This window comes from Triturus cristatus, chromosome 2_2 (assembly GCF_964204655.1).
Source record: "Triturus cristatus chromosome 2_2, aTriCri1.1, whole genome shotgun sequence".
NCBI lineage: Eukaryota > Metazoa > Chordata > Amphibia > Caudata > Salamandridae > Triturus > Triturus cristatus.
In genome coordinates, this window is record NC_140582.1 from 793,028,648 (window position 1) to 793,051,942 (window position 23,295).

Here is a 23,295-nt window from a genome sequence, read left to right on the forward strand (position 1 = left end):
TATATGCTGTCCACTAGTTATAGTGAGCACCTTGTGTCAGTCCAAACAACCCCTTATTGGTTATAGGTTAAAGACAACCTTTATTGAAAGCTATCCTAGTGGTAGCTATGGAGAGCAGCCTTCAGGCTAAGTCTTAAAGGAATGTAGAGCAGCTTGTTTTACCAGTCTATAATCTCTTGAGTCACTAAATGAAAGATATCCACACCAGGTATATATATAAAATATATGTATTTATCACTAAACACACCCTCCTAGTCTCTTTATGAGACTAGAGGTCAAAACACATAAGTTACACTTCAATAATCACAGTAAAATAGCACACGTCAGGCCCTAGGGGCGAGCCAAACCATATACTAAAATAGTGGTATAAGAACCACGACTTAACTAGACACAAGGCCTAGAGCCTGTAGAATCACTGGGACCCCAAGGAACCACCCAAGGAAGTGACACAGGGGACCCACGGGGGCCGTGTGCAGTGTGTGAACACAGCCGCGAGCTCCCGTTAGCTTCTATGGGGAAAGTCGCGGTTACATTTTTAAAGATTATGGACACTTAGAAATGAGTCAGGACCAAACCGTTTGGACTTAGGAAGTTCTAGGGCTAGCACCCACGGGAGCACCGGAGTACTCGTGTTACCTCACCCAGGGAAGCCGGGTGCATAGGTGTCTTTTGGTGTCGGGTCGTGTCGTCGATTTTAGTGGGAGCTGGCAAAGAAGTGCTGCTGCCGTGAAGATGCGAAGTGTCCGAAGAGATCCAAGCCTGGATCGAAGATGAGAAGAACCTGAAAGCAGATGGGACAGAGTCTGGGTCACTAGCCAGTGACCAGGAAGGCGATGAGCAGATACCCACCGATGTCGGGTGATTTCAGGTGAAAGAGGTGAAGCTTGACTTTTCAGCCACGAGGACCAGGAGGCGTCGAGGACGACCAGGAGCTGGATTCGAGCTGTCCCACGAAGGATGTCGAGTGCTGCAGCGTCGGTGCCTGGATTGGACACAACAAGCCTTGGCAACAGCACCCCACGCAGAAACGAGAAAGATGCTTCGGTGCAGACCAGCAAGGTCTGTGAGACTCACCACTTAGTAGGGAGTCGGGGCACATGTGGAGCAACCAGGGAAGCTCAAGGAAATGCAAAGTTACCCCCTCAGAGACCCACCAGTCTACGGACCAGGGATCGCAAAGGACCTCGAGACGAAACACAAAATGGCGGCCCACGGGTCACTCGGAATGACCAGGCCGACAATCTTCGGTGGATTCAGTGCTCGAGGTGGGGGCTACAAGTTAGCCCAAGCACGACTTCAAGAGACATCGAGAAGTCAATGCACTTGCAGAAGTGCACGGTGACCAGGAATTACGGTTCCACGCTACTCACGAGGGCTGCGGGTCTCAGCTTTGCTGGGGACTCGCGTCGGCCTCTGAGATGTCTGGAAATCCTCTTCCTGGGCTGCAAATACTTCGGAGTCTGGCGGGACCTTCGGAAATGCAGACCGGCAAATTGCTTTGTTGGTGTCTGCCAAGCAGAGGAATCACTCCTTGACCCCAAGGGAGATTTCTTCAGTCCTCTGATCTTGAGCAGAGCGTCGAATGTTCAAGATTCAGCTTCAGAGTTTTGTTCAGGGTAATCTAAAGTCCTAAGGACTGGGGTCCCATACTTATACTAAGGTAGGGGGTTGGACATGCTCTGGGGACCCACCTATGGGAGGGTTTGGAAAGAGGGGTGGCTACACCCATTTCCTTTGTCCAGTTTCGCGCCAGAGCAGGGGCTGGAAGCGCTCAGAGAGTGCTCCCACCCAGCCCCAATACACATAAGTATGTTTGGGAGGTGGTTACACCTCCCTGTGACAGGAAACCTATTGTCCAGGCCTCCCCTGCCGGAGTTTCGGTCAGCAGCAAGAGGCCAGACCCGTGTCTGTGGCTGCAGCATCCATTTTGTGATGCCAGGGCTCTATTAAGTGTCTACCGGGTATACCAGTGCTGTCATGTCTATCCCTCTAGAAGAGTGGGATCATACTCCCACACCAGTTACTGGTTTGGGGGTATGATTCCGAGGTGTTTGACACCAAACACAACATGTTTCCGTGCAGCCAGTCCAAAGTTAGCATTTACCATTTGGTTATAATGCACTTAAGAGTATATGGTCAGGCTGCACTACTGACAACCCTGGAGAAGAGATTCCGAAGGCTGCAGAGGGGCTCAGCTCATGCCTGGGCACCCCCTCACATATAACCAAGCACCCTGCCTTCAGGATTGATAAGGTCTACCATAGGGGTGACTGATAGGTTTGTATGTGCAGTATATGGTGAGATATAGTGAACCTATATCTCAGTAAGGAGTGCATGCACCACCTTACTCAGGCTGCAGTAGCAGACCTGTGGTGTCATTTTGGGTGGCTTTCCAGGGGTGGCATAATACATGCTTCAGCCCCTGGTAGGCCTCTGGGGTACCCATGCCCTGGGTACATAGTATACCATATACTAGGGACTTATAAGGGCACCTCAGATCCAATCTGTAATGTACCTAAAGTGCATGGAATCATTTTAGAGAGGAAGCAGCTAGGCTGGGGCCCTGAATAGCAGGGTCCCAGCCAGACTAAAGTCGAAAAACAGTGAAACATCAGCAAAAAGTGGGGGTAAACATGTGAAGCAGATCCTACTCTCCTACAGTGGTGGCATTGGCTGTATTGGTGGTGGTGGTGGTGGTGATATTGGTGGTGGTGGTGGTATTGGTGGTGGTGGTATTAGTGGTGATGGTATTGGTGGTGGTATTGGTGGTGGTATGGATGGTGGTGGTGTGGATGTGGTGGTATGGGGGTGGTGGTGGTATTGGTGGTGATGGTATTGGTGGTATTGGTGGAGGTGGTGGTATTGATGAAGTTGGTGGTATTGGTGGTGGTTGTATTGGTGGTGGTGTTAATAAAACAGGCTTTTGAAAACAACTAGTCAGGTGGCTTTAGTACAGATGACATGTAACACAGATGTGCTGTCGTCAGCTTCAGCCCATTAGCACAGTATTATGTGCTACCTGGAATTCACATGACTTAATTAGCTAATCATTTCTAAATCCATTTTACTTTGGGGTGTTAAAACAGACACCAGATAATGCCAGGTTAAAGTTATTGAAAGCGGGCGCCCATGTTACGGGGTGGCCCTGGTGCTTAAAAAACACACAAGTGCTTTCAGCTGAAGCAGCGCATGTCCGGCCTGCAGTAAGAGAAACTCAATAAAGGAAATAGTGCTTACAGACTAAATAACAGGTCCCGTGTAACAACCAAAGTAAAAGGGCCAGTCGCCATGGGAGGGTACAAATGAAGACAAGATTGTATTTACTAAAGACAATGACACCATCCAATGAAAAATATGGGAGGAGAGTGGGCCCGCCTACTCTCCCATACTCTACTACAGCAGTCTCGCAGAGCGAGTAGCGTATGCGCACTGACGCTAGGCTCGACCTAAAAATAGCGCACTGCCTTTGCCACACATGGTGAGGGCAAAGTCAAATTCAAGCAGTTTGCACTGCTTCTGCAGTCTGCAATGGCAGGCCTGCTGTCAGTAGTTTACTTGGTTCGCTCAGGGTGGAACAAAGAGTGCTTTCGGCCTTGGTGACCCCTTTAAGTCCCATGCCCTAGGTACCACTGGTACCATAAACTAGAGACTTAGAAGGGGGTTAAAGTCTTTGCCAATTGGAGTTACCAATTCACACATATCAGTTTTAAGGAGCGACGAGTGGCACTGGGGCCTGGGCAGCATGTTCCAGTGCACTTCCAGAGACATAACCATCAGCAGTGGAGCAAAAACAGAGGTCGGGGGAGGTTTTTGACCACACAAAAAGGTACCTTTTCTTAATGATCCAACACAATAAGGGACTCGATGAGTCTAAGTATTAATTTGAGACCTGCAGCATGCTTTGGGGACAGGAAATCTGTCATCAGTGTAGAATACCAGTATCTCAAAACCACAGATTTACTATCTGCAGAGTTGAACAGTGGCATTTTTAAATAATGTAGTGAAGATGAAGATATACGTTTTTTTTAAGCTGTCTGTTCCGCTCTACTCCTCTGTAACTGAGGTTCTCCTCCATTTTTGGAAGTCAACGGCACCACTTGAAATGCTAATATAGCAAAACATAGTGATATTTGGACAAGGGAGTCCCTATACTTGAATACTCACCTCACAGGTTCAAGAGGGTGCCTTCCCCTGATACCTCTAGACTCCTTTATCAAAGTGCTGGCAGCTGGCTGCATTGTCGCTACTGAAACAAAAGGATATGGACTGCCGACTACAATGACCTTCTGGTTAAAGTTACCCTTTGATTATCAAGAATATATTTTTGTATGAACAGTGAAGGGACCATGAAGGATAGCTGCTGCCTACAGAGAAACAATACCGAAAGCTTACCACTTGTTCTCAGGATCTGCCTATCGAAACTATTTGTTTATTTATTTATAGTATTTATAAAGCGCTGTCACCAAAAATGGTATCCTGGCGCTAGCATACAAGGAGCTGGCAAGCTGAGAGTGCAAACGCTAACTTCCGACAGCAGAATGGAATTACTTAGGGAATAGCCAGGTCTCCAGACCCTTTCTAAATTGCAGCAACTCCGATGAGGCCCTCAGTGAGTGCTGAAGCTCATTCCATATCTGAGCTGCTTTAACAGGCAAAGCCTGGCCCCCTTGTCTAGATTTTTGGTACGTACGAGTGCAATTCTTGATCGGAGAGATCTTGGAGGATTATATGTTTTGAACGAACGTTGAATGTGCGTTGCAGCAGCACACTGCCTTTTTCTTGTAGAGCCTTGAAAACAAAACACATGGCCTTGAAGGTAATCCTCTGCTTCGGAGGAAGCTAGTGTAATTCTTTCAGAGCATCACTACAAGGTCTAGCCTGTGCAAGTTTAGCCGCAGCTACTTGTACTCTGTACAGTCGCTTTACCAGGTATTCAGGTGCTCAAGTACTAGGGCTTTACAATAATACAGTTTGCTAAGTATGACACTCATCACCACCATATTTCTGGATTGGGGGAGCAACAAGGGGAGCACCTTCCTAAGTCCACGTAGTAATGCAAATCATGTGTCTGCCTCTTTCGTCACATGGTTTTCCAGGGTCAGTTTATTGTCAAACACAACCCCAAGGTTACGGACTGTGTCTGAAGGCAATAGCGCCTCTTCCTATTGAAGGGGCCAGAAATTGTAGGGAAGTGATTTTACCTGGTGCACAGCAGAGGAACTGGGTTTTATCTCCATTGAGTGTTAGTGAGTTCACGTTCATCCACTCGCTAATTTCTGTCATGGCTCCCTGGAAGTCTGTTATTGTCTCCTCCTGATTGTTGGTAAGAGTTCCCTGATAAAGGTGATATGGGGTATCTGAAAGAAACACCTTAGTTAGATTCCTCACCTTAGAATATTCCCAGGCGTCAGGCTGGATCCAGAAAGATTTTTCGTCAGCAATACCCCTTGCGCGTCGTCGGCATCATGCGCCGGAAAGACGTCGTCAGAGTACTTAGACGCCACCCTCGCGCGCTGACGTCAGTTCTTCTTTTTTCCGCGCCAGACAGCGCCGATCCGGGAAGAGCTTACCCCTTAGTCAATTTTTGTCTAAACTTTTTGACTCACTTTGATCTTTTGTCGACTCGACTCTGGTGCCGGTAGGATGCCTGGATTTAAGGCCTGTGACGCCTGTCATCGCCTGATGTCGGTGACGGATCACCATCGCCGGTGCCTTTACTGCCTGGGGGCCGACCACGACGCGGAGTCGTGCCCCGATTGTCAGGCCTTGACCTCGAAGGCTAGGCGGGAGCGGTCCCGTAAGCTTTTCGAGCTTCGGCACTCGGCTTCGCGCCGCTCACGGTCCCGGTCCAGGAGGAGGTCCAAGGACCGGTCGCGGAGCCGCAGTCACCATCATCGCTCGTCGGGCTCGAAGTCTTCGGGTAAGTCGAAGCGATCAAAGAAGTCCAAGAGGCGACACCGCTCTTCGGACTCCCCTCGCCGGTCGCGCGGCTCGGCCGAGGGTCAGGGTGGTCCCACCCCCGCGGCTCCGCCGGAGCCGCAGGAGCCGCGTCCGTCTCCATACCCGCCGGTCCCTGGGACTGACGCGACTCCGGCGGAGGTCAGTGCCTTCCTCTCGGCCATGAGGGGCCTGGCTCCGCCGTCGACGCCTGCCGGCGCGCCTTCGGGCCCCGCGGGCTCGACTGGGCGACCTCGTGTGCCGGCTGCTCAGGGCCCCGGCGCCGTCGACGACTTCGGTCCCGACGCCGCAGGTCCCTGAGGGATCCAGGCCTGGATCTCTGTCGGCGCCGGTCGACCTCACGACGCCTCCTCCGCCGGTGCCGACACCGGTTCCACCTCCGGCGCCGTCTCCGGACGACGCCGTTCGCCGGTTTAGCCCCTGTCCGGACCCGACGCCGACACGGCGCCGCCCGGCGCCGCACCCGACGCCGATGGATGACCGTTTCATTTACCGTCCCGCTCCGATCGTTCCTCCTGTTTATCAGGAATCCGATGACGGGGGCGACTGGGAGGAGTCTGAGGAACCTATGGCCCTCCACGGTCAACTTTCACAGGACTGGGCAGACGAACTGGGGGATGCCAGTGGTCTGGACACTTCGCCGAATGCTGGCTTCATCTCTCCTCCGGCTGTGGCTTCGGAGGAAGGTGCAGCTTTTTCAGTGGTGCTGCGCAAGGCGGCCGAAGCCCTGGGGCTCGAGTTGCCTGCTGTGGCCGTGAGGACTAATATCCTCACAGAGGTGCTTCAACCGTCAGCAAGCTCCACAGAGCCTCTTCTGCAGTTCAATGAGGCCCTCGTCGACGTTCTGCAGGGCACTTGGTCCAAGCCCTCCACAGTTCCTCCTGTGTATCGCAATGTGGCCCGGCGCCACCCCCCTACTCCGGGCGACCCCAGTTTCCTGTCCCAACACCCCACCCCCGAGAGCCTGGTTATCCAGGCCTCCACTTCCCAATCCTCCTTCCCGTCCGCTCCTCCGGATCGGGAATCCAAGAGGCTGGAACAGTTCGGAAAGAAACTGTTCTCTTCCCTGAGTTTGGGCCTGCGGTCTTTGAACACCGCTTGCCTCTTGGACCGTTTCTCCCACTCTCTGTGGGATGCGGTGGAGGACGTGCTGCCACTGTGTCCGAAGGAGTCCTGGACACGTCTCTCCCAGGCACTTGCTGACGGGCGAGATACAGCGCGACATGCCATTCAGTGTGGACTTGACACCACGGACTCGCTGGGTAGGGCGATTTCCACCACGGTGGCGCTCCGGCGCCACGCCTGGCTGAGGTCCACGTCTTTTTCGGGGGATGTCCAGAGTACACTCATGGATATGCCCTTTGAAGGCGCTCGACTTTTTGGTGAGAAGGCGGATAGTGCGCTGGCTCGTTTTAAGGACTCTCGGGCTACGGCCACGTCCTTGGGTCTCTCGGCCCCACGGCCACACACTTCCGCCTTTCGCCCCTTTCGTGGCCAAGGAAGGGGCGCCTCCTCACGTCCGCCTAGCCACCGGCCGCAGACCCAACCTGCACGCGGACGTGGGTTCCGCCGTGGCGGTTCTAGAGGACAACGTGCTGGTCAGTCCACATCCACCCCGGCAGCATCTGCCTCAAAGCCTTCCTAGTCCGAGCTTTCAGGCCCATTCCACGCCAGTGGGCGGCAGAGTTCGCCATCACCTGCTCCTCTGGCGCTCCATCACTTCGGACAGGTGGGTGCTGCAAATCGTCCGAAGGGGCTACTCCCTCCCCTTCGAGATGACCCCTCCAGCCATGCCACCGCAGTGCCACGGTATATCGGAGGATCACTTGAATCTTCTGCGGGAGGAAGTTACGGCCCTCTTGGCCAAAGAGGCCGTCGAGCGCGTTCCTGGTCCAGAAGTAGGCCGTGGTTGCTATTCCCACTACTTTCTGGTTCCCAAGAAGGGCAAAGGGGGCCTACGCCCTATCTTGGACCTCAGGAGCGTCAACACCTTCCTCCGGAAGGAACGGTTCAAGATGCTAACTTTAGCTCAGGTTCTGGCTGCCCTCGACCCTGGAGACTGGATGGTAGCGTTGGACTTGCAGGACACCTATTTTCACATCCCCGTCCTGCCGGCCCTCCGGCGTTACCTGCGGTTCATGGTGGGTCAGGAGCACTTTCAGTTCACCGTGCTCCCCTTCGGCCTCACCAGTGCCCCTCGGGTGTTCACGAAAGTGATGGCGGTGGTCGCAGCTCATCTGCGCAGATCGGGGGTTCCAGTCTTCCCCTATCTCGACGACTGGCTGTTGAAGGCGGGCTCGCCCCAGCAAGTCGTCTTCCAACTCCAGACTACGGCCGACCTCCTGCATTTGCTGGGGTTCTCCATCAACGTGCCGAAGTCACACCTGAGTCCCTCCCAGAAGCTCCTCTTCATCGGAGCGGTTCTCGATTCGGCGCAGTTCCGGGCTTATCCTCCGGAACAGCGGGTCTGGGATATTCAGGCTCTGATTCCCATCTTTCGGACTCTATCCTGGGATTCGGTCAGGTTGGTGCTGCGGCTTCTGGGGCTGATGGCCCCCTGCATCCTGTTGGTGCATTACGCCAGGTGGCGAATGCGGGCTCTGCAGTGGGACCTGAAGTTTCAGTGGGCCCAGCATCGAGGCAACCTGTCCGACCATGTCTTGATCTTGGAGGGCACTGCGAAACAGTTGCAGTGGTGGCTCACGGACCGCGATTGGGTCAGCGGCAGATGCCTCTCCCTACCCCAACCGGAGCACGTAGTAGTGACGGACGCGTCCCTCCTGGGATGGGGGGGCCACGTGGGAGAGGCGGAGATCAGAGGACTCTGGTCTCCGACGGAGGCTCAACTCCATATCAACCTTTTGGAGCTGAGAGCGATCCGGCTTGCACTGAAAGCCTTCCTTCCCTCTCTCCGGGGAAGTGTCGTGCAGGTGTTCACGGACAACACCACCGCAATGTGGTATTGCAACAAACACGGTGGGGTGGGGTCGTGGACCCTTTGTCAGGAGGCTCTGCGCCTCTGGACATGGCTGTAACACCAGGGCATCACCCTGGTGGTTCAACATCTGGCGGGCTCTCTGAACGCCAGAGCAGACGAACTCAGCCGCCGGTGCATGACGGATCACGAATGGCGTCTGAACTCGGACGTGGCGCAAGGTCTCTTTCTGCTGTGGGGAGAGCCTTGGTTAGATCTATTCGCCACCGAAGAGAACGCGCAATGTCAGCAGTTCTGCGCGTTGGAATTTCCAAGGCAGCACTCGCTCGGAGACGCTTTTCGTCGCAAGTGGAGTTGCGGTCTGTTGTACGCCTTTCCGCCTATACCACTTCTGCCCAGAGTGCTGAAGAAGATCAGGCGCGACCGGGCCCAAGTTATCTTAGTGGCTCCGGATTGGGCACGAAGGTTCTGGTATCCCGAGCTACTCAGTATGTCAATCGATCCCCCGATACGACTGCCTCTTCAGGAGGACCTTCTGTCGCAGCAGCGGGGAACGGTCCTCCACCCGAACCTGTCCAGCCTCCACCTCCATGCGTGGAGGTTGAGCGGCGACAGTTGATGCCATTTGACTTGCCTCCTGAAGTCTGTGATGTCATTCTGGCAGCCAGGCGTCCCTCCACAAAGATGGTATACGCCTGCCGGTGGAACAAATTTGTGGCATGGTGCACAGCAAATGCTGTGGATCCCCTTTCCGCCCCTCTTTCTGAGGTTCTACTCTTTCTTCTTTCTTTGGCCCAGCAGGGCTCTGCTCTGGGCACCTTGAAAGGTTATCTTGCTGCAATATCTGCCTTCTTACGGCTTCCTGATCAGCCTTCTCTTTTGAAGTCCCCTGTTGTTTCCCGTTTTCTCAAAGGCATTACTCACTTGTTCCCTCCTGTCCCCTTCGTAATGCCTCAGTGGAACTTGTATCTTGTCCTGACTTTTCTGATGTGCGCTCCTTTTGAGCCTCTTGACAATTGTCCCATTCGTCTTCTGACCCTGAAAACTGCTTTCCTGGTAGCTATCACCTCGGCTAGACGGGTGAGTGAGCTCCAGGCTCTGTCATCTAAGCGTCCCTTTCTTTCTGTTCATCCGGACAAGGTTGTCCTCCGGCCTCGTCCTTCTTTTCTACCGAAAGTGGCGACCCCCTTTCACCTCGGGCAAACTGTCACGTTTCCCACCTTCTTTCCGCCTCCGCATCCTTCAAAAGAGGAAGAGAGGCTCCACCGTCTGGACCCAAAACGGGCGCTGTCCTTTTATTTGGACCGCACCAAACAGTTCCGGGGGGACGACCAACTTTTTGTTGGATACGTAGGAGCTAAGAAGGGGAAAGCGGTACACAAACGGACCGTCTCACGGTGGGTCGTGTTGTGTATTAAACTTTGTTACTCCTTGGCAAAAAAGGACCCTCCTGTTCCACCCGGGCCACAGCGGCTACTACTGCCCTGGGCAGGGGAGTTCCCTTGCGGGACATCTGTCAGGCGGCGACGTGGGCTTCACTGCACACGTTTGCCAAGCACTATTGCCTGGACAGCCAAGTCCGGAGAGATGGCTTCTTTGGCCGTTCTGTGTGAGAAGTTGGCCTGATATATGATGTCACTAATTCTAGTGTACACCTTGTATCAGTCCAAACAACCCTTATGGTGATTGGTTGTAAAGTCAACCTTATAGATCAGCTATCCTAGTGGTAGCATGGACAAGAGCAGTCTTAGGCTAAACTCTGTATGGCATGTGAAGCCAGCTGTTATACCATTATAATCCCTTGAATACCAAATGAAAGGACACCACTCCAGATACATATAAAATTAGAATGTATTTATTCTAACATATACCCTCAGCACTCTTTATGAGTTCAGAAGTCTAAGCACAACAATTTCTTAAGTAGCATACGTTAAGTTACACAGGAAAAATACAGTTAGGCCCAGGGGCCACGCAAACCATATACTAAGAAAGTGGTATAAGTACCACGTCACGAACAGGGAGTAGGCCTAGGGCCTAGGGAATCGCTGGGGCTACACTACCCTACCAATAGTTAGGAAGTGGTAGGCCCACAGGAAGCGTGTGCAGTGTGGAAACACACACGCGGATTACATTAAAGTCAATGGGAATGTTGCAATTAGAAATAGGAAGAATAAGGACACTTCCGAAGTAACTAGGAGGAAGCAACTAAAGACTTAAACACTTGGATAGTCAATATCCACTGGAGCACCGGAGTACTCACGTTACCTCACCCGTAGGAGACGGGTGCATAGGTGTGAGGATGTGTCGGGTGTCGTCGCTGGATCCTATGGATGCCTGAAGAACAGATGCTGGCAGGCGGCTAGGAGGAAGATGTCCGGTGGATCCAAGGGTGGATCTTGAAGGAGGAACACCTGCAAGCAGAGGGGACCGTGTGGAACCAGGAAGGAAAGAGGCAATGTCTTGCAGAACACAGGTGATGTCTTGAAGCTTGTCTCTGCAGCTGCGTGGACCAGGAGGTGTCGAGGACGACCAGAACCAGGTTACGAGCTGTCCCACGAAGGATCTTGCTGCTGGCGGAGTCGACGTCCTGATTGGAGTCAACAAGCCTTGGCAAAGGCAACCCACGCGGAAATGGAAATTCGCTTCATGTGCAGACCAGGAAGGTCTGAGGTGCTTCTCTTTCACAGGGAATCAAGGGCCAGTGTGTAGGAGCCAAACCAGCGGTGAAAAGTAAAGGGTTTGTCGTCACTGAGGCTACTAGCCAACAGGCAAGCAACCGGACAGACGTGTGGAGCAGGAAAATGCAGAAGGGCCCCACGCAGAACTCGTGGAGTGTGGAGGGCTGATCTTCGGGGCAGATGGTGCTCGGAGTTGGTGCTTCTCAATCACCAGAGCACAACTTCGAGTATGCCTCAGAAGCTGCGCTGGAAGCTACTCGCCAATTTTCCCAGGTAGCCGGTCCCACGTCTCTCGTCGCCTCCACGGATCTCAGCTTGGCTGTGGATGTGGATCAGGGTCAGAGAAGTCTGGAGGTCAAGGCGCTGGTCGGGCTCTGCAGTCGGTTCCTCGTAGAACTTGGGCAAAGCAAATGGCAGATCGCTTGTTGGTGCCTGTTTGCACAGGGTGGCCACTCCTTGGCCACAAGGGAGATTCTTCAGTCTTCTTGCCGTCGAATGTCGAAGGTCCAGAGTTTCGTGTCTAGTTTCAGGTCAAGATAATCCAAAGTCCTAGGGACTCAGCTCCCACTCTTATACTATTCTGGGGGGCTGGGTTACCTGCTAGGTCCCTCCTATGGGTGGGACCAGGGAGGGGAGTGGTTACACCCCCTTCCCTTTGTCCAGTTTCGCGCCAGGACTGGGGCTGGAGTGCCCCAGCACCGGTTTGAACCGGACTATGCATGGACACCTTGTGTGCCCCAGGCAGTGTCTCGTTTCTTTCATCCCTCCCTGCCCCAATACACTAAGCCCTGTATAGGGTGGTGCTAGCACCTCCCAAGGCAGGAAACCTATTGTCCAAGCCTCCCTCGCTGGAAGGACTCCCAGCAGCAGGAGGTCAGACTTGTGTCTGTGGCAGCAGCATCCATTTTGTGATGCTGGGGCTCTAGTTAACTTTAACCGGGTAGTTGGTCTTCAACATGTCTTCTCCCTCTAGAAGGGGGTTATACTATCCTCATCGCCAGAAATGGGGTGGGGGTAGTATTCCAAAGTGTTAGACACCTTACACGACATGTTTTGATAAAGCCAAACCATAGTTACCATAACCGCGAGGATTATAAGGCACTTTAAGAGTATATGGTAGGCGATATCATAGAACAGCTATAAGAACATGGTTCCGAAAGCTGCAGACAGGCTCAGCTCATGCTAGAGCACCATCTCACATGTTACCAAGCACTCTGCCTTCAGGATTCTTAAGGCCTGCCATAGGAGTGGCTGAAAGGTTACCCATGTGTCTATATATAAGATAGGTATAGGGATACTATACCTAAGCAAGGGGTGATTACACGACCTTGCCCCAGCTGAGTGATCAGCCAGTTGTGTCATGATGGGAGGCCAGCCAGGGGTGGCATAATACATGCTGCAGCCCCTGGTAGGCCTAGGGTACACCCCTGGGTACCTAAGGTACACTGTGCAGGGCCCTTTAAGGTGATCCTTACCAATTGGGTTATGTACCTAAAGTACATAGTATGAATTTAGAGAGAGAACAGCTGGGCTGTGGGTCTGATTAGCAGGCCCACAGCCACATCTAAGTCGAAAACCAGTGAAGCAAAAGCAAAAAGTGGGGGTTGTGAGAAGTTGGCCTGATATAAGATGTCACTAGTTCTAGTGTACACCTTGTATCAGTCCAAACAACCCTTATGGTGGTTGGTTGTAAAGTCAACCTTATAGACCAGCTATCCTAGTGGTAGCATGGACAAGAGCAGTCTTAGGCTAAACTCTGAATGGCATGTGAAGCCAGCTGTTATACCATTTGTAACCCCTTGAATACCAAATGAAAGGACACCACAACAGATATATATATAAAATAAAGTGTATTTATTCTAGTCAAACCCTCAGCACTCTTTACGAGATTCGAGGTAAGTACAACACAGTCTTATTCAAGCATACATTAAGTCACATAGGTAAGTAATACAGTTAGGCCCTAGGGGCCACGCAAACCATATACTAAGTAAGTGGTATAAGGACCACTGTCACGGAAATAGGATAGGCCTAGGCCTAGGGAATCGCTGGGGCTACATTATACTACCCAAGGTTAGGAAGTGGGAGGCCCATGGGATTCAGGTGCAGAGTGGAAACACTCACGTGTAATGCGTATAATCGATAGAAATCACTAGCAGTTAGAAATTAATAAGATTTAGGACACTTCTGGAGTAGCTAGGAAGTCGAGACTTGAGAACTAGACACTAGGATAGTCAATACCCTGATGAGCACCAGAGTACCCAAGTTACCTAGCCCACGGGCTGCGGGTGCATAGGTGTGAACTTGCGTCGGGTTTCGTCGTCGACTCCTATGGATGCCTGAAGGAAAGATGCTGACAGGCAGTCAGTGAAGAGTGTCCGGTGGATCCCAAGGCTGGGATCAAGAAGGAAGGATACCTGCAAGCAGAAGGGACAGAGTCTGGGTCACTAGCCAGTGACCACGTGGAACCAGCAAGGAACCAGGCGATGTCGGGAGATTGCAGGTGAAGAGGTGAAGCTTGTCGCAGCAGCCACGGGTACCAGGAGACGTCGAGGACGACCAGGACCAGGAGGCGAGCTGTCCCACGAAGGCTCTTGCTGTCGGCGGCGTCGAAGTCGAACTAGGACTCACCAAGCCTTGGCAAGCGGAACCCACGAAGAATGGAGGACTTGCTTCTGGTGCAGACCAGGAAGGTCTGGGGTGCTTCTCTTTTACAGAGGAGCAGGAGCCAGTCTGGAGGAGCCAAACCAGCAGTGGAAAATTAAAGGTGTGTCGTCGCAAAGGTTACTAGCCACCGGGCAAGCAACCGGACAGACGCGGCAAGCAGGAAAATGCAGAAGGGCCCCACGCAGGACTCGTGGAGTGTGGGGGGCTGATCTTCGGTGCAGATGGTGCTTGGGGTTGGGGCTTCTCAATCCCCGGTGCACAACCTCGAGGGTGCCTCAGAAGCTGCGCTGGAAGATACTCGCCACTTTTCCCAGGTAGCCGGTCCCATGTCTCTCGTCGCCTCCACGGATCTCAGCTCGGCTGTGGATGTGGATCAGGGTCGGAGAAGTCTGGAAGTCAAGGCTCTGGTCAGGCTCTGCAGTCGGTCCCTCGTAGGACTTCAGCAAAGCAAAGGGTAAGTCTCTTGATGGTGCCTGTTCGCACAGGGTGACCACTCCTTGGCCACAAGGGAGCTTCTTCAGTCTTCTTCTTTCGTTGAATGTCGAAGGTCCAGAGTTTCTGTTCAAGTTGCAGGTTCAGGATAATCTAATTTAGCAGGGCCCAACTAGCTACTAATATACTGGGCTAGTGGGCTGGGCTACCTGCAAGGTCCCTCCTATGGGTGGGACCAGGAAGGGGAGTGGCTACACCCCCTTTCCTTTGTCCAGTTTCGCGCCAGAGCTGTGGCTGGAGGGCCCCAGCACCGGTTTGAACTGGACTATGCATGGAGCACCTTGTGTGCCCCAGGCATGTCTCATTCCTTTCAGCCCTCCCTGCCCCAATACACTAAAGTCTGTCTGGGGAGGTGCTAGCACCTCCCCAAGCAGGAATCCTATTGTCCAGGCCTCCCTGGCTGGGAGGGCTCCCAGCAGCAGGAGGTCAGACTCGTGTCTGTGGCAGCAGCATCCATTTTGTGATGCTGAGGCTTTGGTGAGAGTTAAACAGCAAAGTAGGATTTTAACATGTCTCTCCCTCTAGAAGGGAGGTATGCTATCCTCATTACCAGAAATGGTATGGGGGTATTATTCCAAAGTGTTAGACACCTTACACAACATGTTTTGATAAAGCCAAACCATAGTTTCCATAACCGTTTAAGATTATAAGGCACTTTAAGAGTATATGGTAGGCTATATCATAGAACAGCTATAAGGACATGGTTCTGAAAGCTGCAGACAGGCTCAGCTCATGCTAGAGCACCATCTCACATGTTACCAAGCACTCTGCCTCCAGGATTGTTAAGGCCTGCCATAGGAGTGACTGATAGGTACACTTGTGTCTATATATAAGGGTAGATATAGGTATACTATATCTAAGCAAGGGGTGATTACACGACCTTGCCCCAGCTGAGTGATCAGCCAGTTGTGTCTGATTGGAAGGCCAGATCAGGAGTGGCATAATACATGCTGCAGCCCCTGGAAGGCCTAGGGTACACCTACGCCCTGGGTACCTAGGGTACACTGTACAGGGTCCAATAAGGTGATCCTTGCCAATTGGGTATGTACCTAGGGTACATGGAGTCCATTTTAAAGAGAGAGCAGACAGCCTGAGATCCTGAATGGCAGGATCTCAGGCCAACTAAGTCGAAAAACCAGCTAGACACTAGGCAAAAAGTTGGGGGTAACCATAGTCAGATATCCACCTTCCTACAGGGGTGACCATAGGAAGCAGACCCTACTCTCCTACAAACCCCCCACCCCTAAATTTAGGGACATTAAACTAACCTTGACCAGTTGAGTCTTCATGTTCTAAGTGGAAATAACTGGAGAGTCCATCTGCATTGGTATGGTCAGTCCCAGGTCTATGTTCCATCCCCTGTAGGGAAATGGACCACCTAAGAAGTTTGGGATTTTCACCCTTCATCTGATTTAGCCACAAGAGGGGCTTATGGTCTGTCTGAATCTTGAAGTGAGTGCCAAACAGGTATGGCCTCAGCTTCTTCAGGGCCCAAACCACAGCAAAGGCCTCCCTCTCAATAGCTGACCAACGTTTCTCTCTGGGGGTCACCCTTCTACTAATAAAAGCAATGGGCTGGTCTTGACCATCTATATTCAGTTGTGAAAGAACAGCTCCCACACCCAACTCAGAAGCATCTGTTTGGACAATGAATTCTTTGGAGTAATCTGGACTTTTCAGAATAGGTGCAGTGCACATGGCCTGCTTCAGGTCATCAAATGCCTTCTTACAGCTTACTGTCCACTGAACTTTCGTTGGCATTTTCTTGGAGGTTAAGTCATTAAGTGGTGTCACAATGGACCCATAGTTCTTAACAAACTTTCTGTAGTACCCAGACAGGCCCAAGAAAGCTCTGACCTGTGTCTGGGTAATTGGAGGAGTCCAGTCCTTTATGGTCTGGATCTTGCTCTCCAGTGGTTGAACCTGACCCCCACCTACTAGGTGGCCCAGGTACACAACCTTGCTCTGCCCTATCTGGCACTTGGTGGCCTTGATAGTGAGGCCTGCCTTTTGTAGGGCCTCTAAAACATTCCTCAGGTGGACCAGGTGATCCTCCCAGGTGGAGCTAAAGACAGCAATATCATCAAGATAAGCTGCACAGTAGTCATCCAGGCCTGTAAGGACTTGATTCACCAACCTTTGGAAAGTGGCAGGTGCATTCTTCAAGCCAAAGGGCATTACCACAAATTGATAATGTCCTCCTGGGGTTGAGAAAGCAGTTTTGACCTTTGCACTCTCAGCTAGTCTGATTTGCCAGTAGCCTGCTGTCAGGTCAAATGTACTCAAAAACTTGGCAGCTGCCAATCTGTCAATGAGCTCATCTGCCCTAGGTATTGGGTGGACATCTGTCCTAGTGACAGCATTGAGACCTCTGTAATCCACGCAAAACCTCATCTCTCTCTTACCATCTTGGGTGTGAGGTTTTGGCACAAGAACTACAGGACTAGCCCAAGGGCTCTCTGAAGGTTCAATGACTCCCAGCTCCAACATCTTTTGTACCTCAATCTTTATGCAGTCCCTGACATGGTCAGGTTGCCTGTAGATTTTACTCTTCACAGGTAGACTGTCACCAGTGTCCACCTCATGGGTGCACCAGTTTGTCTGACTTGGGGTCAGAGAGAACATATGTCTGTAGTCCTGTAGAACTTGTCTGCAGTCCTGTTGCTGATGGTTAGTGAGGCTGTCAGAAAATACCACACCATCAACTGAACCATCATGAGGGTTCTGAGTCAGCAGGTCTGGGAGAGGGACACTCTCTTCCTCCTGCCCCTCATCTGTAGCCATGAGCAAGCCCATGTCTGCCCTGTCAACATATGCCTTTAACCTGTTGACATGAAGCACCCTGTGGGGGCTTCTGGGAGTCCCAAGGTCCACCAAGTAGGTGACTTCTCCCTTTTGTGCAACAATAGTGTGGGGTCCAGGCCATTTGTCCTGGAGTGCTGCTGGGGCCTCTGGCTCCAACACCCACACTTTCTGTCCTGGCTGGTACACAGTCAGCACAGCCTTTTGGTCATGCCAAGCTTTTTGGAGTTCTTGGCCTGCCTCAAGGTTTTTAGAAGCCTTCTTCATGTACTCTGCCATCCTTGAGCGGAGGCCAAGCACATAATCCACTATATCAAGCTTGGGTTGTGTGAGAGGTCTCTCCCATCCTTCCCTTACTAGACATAAGGGTCCCCTCACAGGATGCCCAAACAAAAGTTCAAAAGGGCTGTAGCCAACCCCCTTTTGTGGGACCTCTCTGTAAGCAAACAGAAGGCAGGGTAAAAGGATGTCCCATCTTCGCCTAAGCTTGTCTGGTAAACCTTTTATCATCCCTTTTAGGGTCTTGTTGAACCTTTCCACAATCCCGTTGCATTGTGGGTGATAGGGGGTAGTGAATTTGTAGTTAACACCACACTCCTTCCACATTGCAGTTAAATATCCTGACATGAAGTTGGCCCCTCTGTCAGAGACAACCTCCTTTGGAAACCCCACTCTGGAGAATACTCCAAGTAGGGCCCTTGCCACAACAGGAGCTGTTGTGGTCCTCAGGGGTATAGCTTCTGGGTACCTGGTGGCATGGTCCACTATCACCAGTATGAATCTGTGCCCAGATGCTGTTTGGGGGTCCATAGGTTCAACAATGTCTATCCCCACTCTCTCAAAGGGAACCCCCACCACTGGTAGTGGTATCAGGGGGGCCTTTGTGGTGCCACCTGATTTGCCACTGGCTTGGCAGGTGACACAGGAGCGACAAAACTCCGCGGTATCTTCTAACATGTGAGGCCAGTGAAAGTGAGGGACAAGTCTGTCCCAAGTCTTATTCCGGCCTAAGTGTCCTGCAAGTGGAATATCATGGGCCAAGGTAAGAAGGAAACCTCTGAAACTCAATGGTATGACCAACCTCCTGGGCGCACCAGGCTTGGGGTCTCTAGCCTCTGAGTACAGCAGCCCTTCATCCCAATACACTTTATGGGTACCTTGAGCATTCCCTGCAGCCTCAGCAGCAGCCTGCTGTCTGAGGGGTTCAAGAGAAGGACAGTCTAATTGTGCCTGCCTCAGATCTGCCCTTGAAGCTCCCCCTGTCCCAAGAAACTCAACCTGGTCAGGTTCCAGTTCTTCTAGGACAGTTCCTTCAGGGCTCTCAGAATCATCCTCCTGTGAGGGCTGATTCTCTACCTGAGGCAGGGGGGAAGGCACAGCCTTAACCCTACTGCTCTTACTCTTGGGTTGTGTCTGGTCCATTGTCCCAGGATCCAGCACTTGTTCAGTGTTGCATTGTTTTGCCTGTGACCTAGTCACAGCAAGGTCATGTGCATCTATTCCCAGCATTTCTGCATGGGTCCTATACTCCACTTCAGCCTAAACTGAAGTTTCAAGGTCATTTCCCTACAGGAAGGTCTGAACTTACTACAACTTTCTTGAGGCCAGTTACCCCTCCCCAGGAAAAGTTAACAATTGCCACACTATGGGAGGTAGTGGCATTGCTAGCGTTGGTCACTAGGTAATTCTCACCTAGCATGATCTGTCCAGGGTCCACAAAGGCAGGAGTCACCATTGTGACACTAGCACCTGTGTCCCTGTAGGCCTGAGCCATCCTATGGTTGATTAAAGGAGTCTGTCTGTACTTGCCCAGGTTACTGGGGCTCACAGTAGATGACAAAGCTATGTCCCCATCACAGATCAGAACAGCCGGAGTTGGTATTCTGACTAGGCCAGAATCCACTTCAGTTCCCAGGGTTAACCCTATTACACCCTTTTGCTGGGAACCACCACTTACAGCTGGACTAGGGGGTACAGTTGCCTTAGGGGCAATGGTGGCTGGGGGCGTGTCCTTTTTGGTGCATTCACTATACCAATGGGAATTGGACTTACAATAGTTACACCAAGGTTTCTTTTGGCCATCTTTCTTTTTATCCTTTTTGGGACCACCCTCCCCCTGAGCCTTTTGGGGGCCTGGTGAAGACTTCTGGTCTTTTGCTTTCTGCTCATTACCCTTCTGGTCTGCCTTTTTCTGATCACCGCCCTGGTTCTGGTTTTTCTGCTTAACTCTAGTCCTGACCCACCTATCTGCCTTCTTTTCCAATTCTTGGGGAGAAGTTAGGTCAGAGTCAATAAAGTGCTGATGCAGTAGCTGGTTTTGACAGTTGTTAAGGATTTGTTCTCTCATGATCAAATTATACAATCCTGTATAGTCCTTAACCTTACTACCCAATAACCAGCCTTCCAAAGCCTTAGTGGCACAATCTACAAAGTCAGTCCAGTCCTGAGTCTGTGTCTTCTGGGTATCCCTGAACAACAACCTGTATTGTTCAGTGGTTAGGCCAAACCCATCAATCAGAGCACTCTTCAGGACAGTGTAATTGTCAGCATCCTGATCACTAACTGTGAGGAGCTTGTCTCTACCTTTCTCAGAGAAGGAGAGCCACAAGATAGCTGCCCACTGACTTTGGGGTACCTGCTGTACTTTGCAAGCCCTCTCCAAAGCAGTTATCCATTTGTGGATGTCATCCCCACACTTGTAGGGAGGGACAATCTTGCTCAGGTTTCTATTGTCATAGGTCCTGTCTCTATCCTTAGGGATAGTGCTGCCACCAGTGGGTTCTAACCCACTTAACTTTTGCTCTCTGGCCAGAGCAAGTCTCTTTTTGGCAAGGGCAAGTTCTTCCCTTTCAATCCTCAGATTGACTTCCCTCATTCTGGCCTTATGCTCTATTCTCTGTGGAGAAGTCATTCCCCTGTGAGAAGAGGTATTGGAGCCATTAGAGACATGGGAGTGGATAGATTCCCTTGAAGGGGATTTTCCTCTCCTATTTCTCTGGTTAAGTCCACTTGAGGGTCTGAATGGGGGGACCCCATTCTGACTCCCATGTAGGCTTAAGTTGGCCTGACTAAGTCTTCCAACTTGGACCTGGCTGTCTACCTCATCTCCTGAAGTCCCTTCTGACTCATCTTGATCAGTATTGTGAGGGGAGTCTTCTGTAGAGGGCAGACCCTCATTTGTACCTAAGGTACCATCCTGGGAGGCTCTCTGAGCATCATACTCTTCTAAGATCTCCACTAGATAAATGAGGGTAGGGTTGGAACCCTGTTTTAACTTTCTGGAGGTACACAATTGTCTCATCTCCTAAAAAGTTAGGGTATCATATCTAGAGGGTATCTTTCTAGGATATTCCCCTCCTGAGAGAGAATCATCTTGATCTCCTCTCAGAGACATGATCTAGTGAGGGTGTGGTGTGTGCACCTACCTACACTAGTTGTATCTACTAAAACCTCTCTAGTAGTTGTAGTCCGGGTGTGCTAGGCCCTTCAACCTACAAAAACTAAGTTCAGTAGAACTTAAGTATTCTAAGATTTTGTTTTATATGTACCTTACAGTACCTAATGTGATCTTTCAATTTGATATCTCAAGATTATAATGGTATCACAACAGCAAGCTCAGATCCCAACCGCTGCTCACCAATGTGAGAAGTTGGCCTGATATATGATGTCACTAATTCTAGTGTACACCTTGTATCAGTCCAAACAACCCTTATGGTGATTGATTGTAAAGTCAACCTTATAGACCAGCTATCCTAGTGGTAGCATGGACAAGAGCAGTCTTAGGCTAAACTCTGTATGGCATGTGAAGCCAGCTGTTATACTATTATAATCCCTTGAATACCAAATGAAAGGACACCACACCAGATATATATAAAATTAGAATGTATTTATTCTAACATATACCATCAGCACTCTTTATGAATTCAGAGGTCTAAGCACAACAATTTCTTAAGTAGCATACGTTAAGTTACACAGGAAAAATACAGTTAGGCCCAGGGGCCGCGCAAACCATATACTAAGAAAGTATAAGTACCGCGTCACGAACAGAGAGTAGGCCTAGGGCCTAGGGAATTGCTGGGGCTACACTACCCTACCAATAGTTAGGAAGTGGGAGGCCCACGGGAAGCGTGTGCAGTGTGGAAACACACACGCGGGTTACATTAAAGTCAACGGGAATGTAGCAATTAGAAATAGGAAGAATAAGGACACTTCCGAAGTAACTAGGAGGAAGCAACTAAAGACTTAGACACTTGGATAGTCAATATCCACTGGAGCACTGGAGTACTCGCGTTACCTCACCCACAGGAGACGGGTGATAAGGTGTGAAGATGTGTCGGGTGTCGTCGCTGGATCCTATGGATGCCTGAAGAACAGATGCTGGCAGGCGGCCAGGAGGAAGATGTCCGGTGGATCCAAGGGTGGATCTTGAAGGAGGAACACCTGCAAGCAGAGGGGACAAAGTCTGGGTCACTAGCCAGTGACCGCGTGGAACCAGGAAGGAACCAGGCGATGTCGTGCAGAACACAGGTGATGTCTTGAAGCTTGTCTCTGCAGCTGCGTGGACCAGGAGGTGTCGAGGACGACCAGAACCAGGGTACGAGCTGTCCCACGAAGGATCTTGCTGCTGGCGGAGTCGACGTCCCGATTGGAGTCAACAAGCCTTGGCAAAGGCAACCCACGCGGAAATGGAAATTCGCTTCATGTGCAGACCAGGAAGGTCTGAGGTGCTTCTCTTTCACAGGGAAGCAAGGGCCAGTCTGGAGGAGCCAAACCAGCGGTGAAAAGTTAAGGGTTCGTCGTCACTGAGGCTACTAGCCAACGGGCAAGCAACCGGACAGACGCGTCGAGCAGGAAAATGCAGAAGGGCCCCACGCAGAACTCGTGGAGTGTGGAGGGCTGATCTTCGGTGCAGATGGTGCTCGGGGTTGGGGCTTCTCAATCACCAGAGCACAACTTCGAGTATGCCTCAGAAGCTGCGCTGGAAGCTACTCGCCAATTTTCCCAGGTAGCCGGTCCCACGTCTCTCGTTGCCTCCACGGATATCAGCTTGGCTGTGGATGTGAATCAGGGTCAGAGAAGTCTGGAGGTCAAGGCGCTGGTCGGGCTCTGCAGTCGGTTCCTCGTAGAACTTGGGCAAAGCAAACGGCAGATCGCTTGTTGGTGCCTGTTTGCACAGGGTGGCCACTCCTTGGCCACAAGGGAGATTCTTCAGTCTTCTTGTCGTCGAATGTCGAAGGTCCAGAGTTTCGTGTCTAGTTTCAGTTCAGGATAATCCAAAGTCCTAGGGACTCAGCTCCCACTCTTATACTAATCTGGGGGGCTGGGTTACCTGCTAGGTCCCTCCTATGGGTGGGACCAGGGAGGGGGGTGGTTACACCCCCTTCCCTTTGTCCAGTTTCGCGCCAGGACTGGGGCTGGAGTGCGACCGGACTATGCATGGGACACCTTGTGTGTCCCAGGCAGTGTCTCGTTTCTTTCATCCCTCCCTGCCCCAATACACCAAGCCCTGTCTAGGGTGGTGCTAACACCTCCCAAGGCAGGAAACCTATTGTCCAAGCCTCCCTCGCTAGAAGGACTCCCAGCAGCAGGAGGTCAGACTTGTGTCTGTGGCAGCAGCATCCATTTTGTGATGTTGGGGCTCTGGTTAACTTTAACCGGGTAGTAGGTCTTCAACATGTCTTCTCCCTCTTGAAGGGGGGAATACTATCCTCATCGCCAGAAATGGGGTGGGGGTAGTATTCCAAAGTGTTAGACACCTTACACGAC

General features: G+C 51.5%; 1 protein-coding gene across 9 annotated transcripts in view; it reads left to right on the forward strand.

Moving 5' to 3' along the window:
• The window catches only part of CLOCK (clock circadian regulator), a 2,260,868-nt gene that overhangs the window by 1,873,591 nt on the left and 363,982 nt on the right, over positions 1 to 23,295 (forward strand). The window lies entirely within an intron of this gene.